At 36.0% G+C, this 4,210-nt stretch overlaps 1 pseudogene across 1 annotated transcript; it reads left to right on the top strand.

The window, feature by feature from the left end:
• The first annotated feature begins 315 nt into the window (after positions 1 to 315).
• Positions 316 to 3,491, top strand: LOC145803406 (F-box protein SKIP31-like; annotated as a pseudogene). Its single transcript, XR_014345514.1, has 6 exons — positions 316 to 564; positions 704 to 777; positions 1,966 to 2,041; positions 2,284 to 2,394; positions 2,911 to 3,085; positions 3,212 to 3,491. The product of XR_014345514.1 is annotated as an F-box protein SKIP31-like (transcript).
• Positions 3,492 to 4,210: the final 719 nt, after the last annotated feature.

The following is a 4,210-nucleotide window of genomic DNA, read 5'->3' as shown; positions in this document are numbered from 1 at the left end:
TATGTATGTCCGGCCGCTGGGTTATAATCCTGAAAGTGCGCAAGCTGCTGAAATTGCTGATGAGAGGAAGAACCAGGAGCAGAGCAACCCCCAACAAGACCCATCTGTGGATGGAGCATCAACTTCAATGTACTAATGCGCACATGCATAATGCATCACAAATACATAGTTGTGTTTATTTTTTATGTTGAATTAGTGGTTAAACAGTTAGCTTCTATTTTGTGGGAAAAAGTAATAATGTTCATTTTGTAGGCTACTGCAAGGCAATCATATGTATGTGTAGATTAGGTCATTTTTTGGGGATTTGGTTCAGGAAGAGGCAAAAATTGAAAGGAGGAGAGACAATCGAAGAGGTTGCGTGTGGGGGACAATGAAGGCGAAGAGAAATCGGTTGTGCAATTTCAAGCTTCATCTCCTTCGAAGAGTAGAATATTAGAGAGTGATAATTGTGGTAGTAGCGATAGATTCAACATCAGAGCGACGCCGAGGAGGATGGAGACTGGTTTCTTCAGCAAGATCCCTCCTGAACTCTTCCATCACATCCTCAAATTCCTCTCTTCTGAGGTACGAGTCTGTATGTATATTATTGGGCCAATTTTTTTTTGGTATATTAGGGCAAAAGTATTGTTTTTTGTTTTTGTTTTTTTTAGAGATTTGGGGGTTTTATGATCTGGGTTATTTTGTATGATGGCAATCTATGCAGGATCTTGTTTCATGCGCGCTGGTTTGTAGATTTCTCAATTTTGCAGCTTCAAATGAGTCTTTGTGGCGTCGCTTGTGAGTGATGAGTTTTTCTTTATCATCTTTTATATATATTTTTGTTGGCTTTGAATTTTTATTGAATTCCTACATTGTTTCATTCTTTCAAGTTTGAGAAGAAAAACATTTTCGTATTTATTGATTGCTTTTTCAATTAGAATATATAATGTGTGTAAAAAGCTTTTTCCTGTCACAGTGTTCTCTTTTTCTCCAAAAACTTGCTAATGGCCATGAATCAAATCAATTTTTATGAATGCTTATTCATCAGAATTCGTAAGTTTGTAAATGAAAATTTTGTTTTAAAATAATATTTTCTTTTTTCTTTGTCAAATGAGACCTCCAACTACGTTGTTGATTTCCATCAAATTTGGCTTATTTCCGTCATTTGTGGTAAACGTCCAGCTTTTGTGATGTCTCTCTATGGTTTGAACTAGAGTCTAGACTAGAGAATACATAAAGGATGCATGTGAAGTTATGCATTTGGTTGGGGATATAATTACACATTCTATTAGTTTCTACTTTTCTGAATGGAAACTATCTATTCATGGCTATAAGAATTGAGAGACATGGTCTTTAAAAGATTTTTGTAGATAACACACAAAATGCGCGTGTGCATGTCTGTTGCTGGAATATCACTCCAGTGAATTCCTAATCATGTATTGTTGAGGCTCAAGCTTTTAAACTCTTTAGGTTATCTTCTTCCTACATGAAGAACATCCCATGTTGTATTTGCCTTGTTAAATGCTAACAGCTATGTCAGAAACTTGTATCTTCTTCCTAAATTATGCAATATCTTTAGAAGTATTTTTAAAGTATTTGGTTTTAGCGGTTATCTTAAATGTCTTAGTAGACCTATTGGATTCTCAAATGTTGGTTCTGCTCATTTGACTTGCATGTGTATTGTGCTTGTGTGTAATGCTTATGGTTGTTAGATGATATCCCCTAGTTCGTAAAGCATACATTTTCACCAAGGAATATTGCAGTTGGTGATCTAATCTCTCCTATTAACTTCACTGTGCCATTGTCAAAACTCAGTAATACATCAGGATACATACAAAGCCTCCACATTTCTTTTAGGATTTTCTATCATGGCATCCAAATATTTTGTTTTAATGTTTGAGTTGATTTTTGCAGATATAAATCTGTCAGTATGTGTGTATTAAAACAGATATGTATTTGATAATGCATTAGTAATGTTTTTTATAGGTACCGTATGCGATGGGGTCTGCTGCCCCCTACAAAAAAGTTGCGAGAGTGTGCTTGATAAAAGCTTTACATTCAGGTATATTTCGGGTCTACTTAAATATTGTTGTTGTTGAGCATATCAAAATCATATTAAACATTGATGTTCCATAACTTAGGCCCTTCTTATTTATAGAAACTTGTCCCTTTGGCCTACGAATTTCATGTACTCTGTCTCTTCTCTCCAAGTCTGATTTGAACTTCTTTTAACTGACCCATTTGATGCTCATTGTTAAAGCTAGATTAAGAAACTTATAGTTTACAAGAAATACTTTCTTGCAGCGTGATGGAGAGGACATGGTTGAATTTGTTAGGTATTGCCCCTCTGAGCTCAAAGAGTATTACATCCAAATGCAGGCAGCAAAATGAAGCCAAGCACCTCTCCCTTCTCAGGTAAACAAGGGTAGCTGTTGGGCTGAAACTTTTGCCTTTTATGTGTTTTTATGGGGCCGATGGGGAATCACTTTCATTTCTTTTCTGTACATTTCATACAAATCTATGGGATGATATAGGATTTTTTTATAGCAGACTTCTTGACAATAATCTGTTAGTGGTATGTTTGATTTATCCCCCTCCTGAGCAAGTCTCTCTCTCTCTCTCGGATGAAGAATGCTATTGGAAGCTTATCGGAGGTTTACTTTTTTTGTCATAATTTTCACGTACATGTTGTTTGGCTCAGAATTGTCGCCTACTAGACCGCATTTTGAAAAGACTGCTTTTATCTTCTTCTTCTTCTTTTTTTTGTGTGTTGTGTGTGTGTGTTTTGTGTGTGTGTGTGTGTGTGGTCTGGGATGTTGCTATAGTGTATATGCACCATGCATAGCAGGACGACTTCTTTAAATGAGGCTCATAACAATAAGACAAAGGCATTTCCTTCATTTATCATTTATTTTTCTTGTGTATCTGAAGGTGAATGATGACCAGATTATTCTTGATAAGACTGTTGCTGATCAAGTATCTATATGGAAAAGCAGCAGAGGCCTAACTGATAAGGTGGTCCCCAATCATGATTGCTCTGGAGAAACATGTTCTTATTATCAAATTGGAGATGTATTCGTTTGTGAGAAGACCGGACAGGTCCATGGTATGCATCACTAGTTGTGGTTGTTGAATATAGCATCCTTGCTTGTTTGTAAATTTGGTACAATTGCATAGATTTTTATACATAACTTGATTGAAGTTTATTGGTTTATGTTCTTTGTTCATGCAGTTTGTGATGATACATGCAGAGAAGCTGTTTTGGACCCTACAAATGTGCTTTTGGTTTGTACAATATCTGGGCACTGCTTTGATCTATTACTGTCACCATCTGAAATGGAGCCGGACACTGTAAAAGAGATCTCCTTTAACTTGTACTTGGTGTCCTTTGTCATATAGCACACTTACGTTTTTAATTTCAGAGGTTTCCTGACTTTCATTGTGCACCATAACAGTCCATGAACTATAATATCATTTTAGTATTACAATTTCTAAAACAGTGCACGCTACAAGACTGCTATCGTTCAGTTTGTCCATCGTCATTTTATAGTCACGAGGTTTGAGTGCATCATTTGTTCCATCACAGTAAGTATGCTTGATATCAGGGAATAAAACTATAAGACTTAGAGAGGCTATATACAAGCACATCTGAATAATTACAAGGGAAATTGAATGCCAAATCCTTTGATTCTTTTGAGCATCATAGTGGGGACTGTAATTTTTTATTGTGTGTTCAATCAACAGAATGGGTTGTGGTCTCTATGCAGTGTACCATCACGAGTGCACAGCTAAACTGTAGGGAAAGTCAAAAACTGCAAGGGATTAGTTCTATTGCTTGTCTGTCTTGTGAATAGGAAATGTGAGATTGTGTAGCAATTTTTCTAAAAAATTCTATATAATTTATTCATGCTATGTTTAGGTTTGGAATTTGTAAGGAAATGAAATTTTACTTATTTATTTATTTTTTTATATCAATTGTTGGTGCCAAAAATAAAGCAGCTGGTTACCTGGTTCAGTCAGTATCATGGGCTGAGAGTTTGATGTTATTATATGACTTTGGGGTCAAGTATTGCAAATCAATGGGAATTTTCTGAGAATTACATTATAGGTGGAATTTTTTGTTTACAGATGTATGGAATTAGGGCAAAATATCTTTATCTCCGTCTCTTCTACAAACTCTCTGCCAACTCTTCCTCCGACCTCCTCCGCTCTTTGCCTCCACCCTCACAAC

Source organism: Camellia sinensis, chromosome 12, assembly GCF_055761805.1.
Source record: "Camellia sinensis isolate YWXY chromosome 12, ASM5576180v1, whole genome shotgun sequence".
NCBI lineage: Eukaryota > Viridiplantae > Streptophyta > Magnoliopsida > Ericales > Theaceae > Camellia > Camellia sinensis.
Note: the sequence above shows the minus strand (reverse complement) of the source record. Positions and strands in the feature narration are given on the sequence as shown.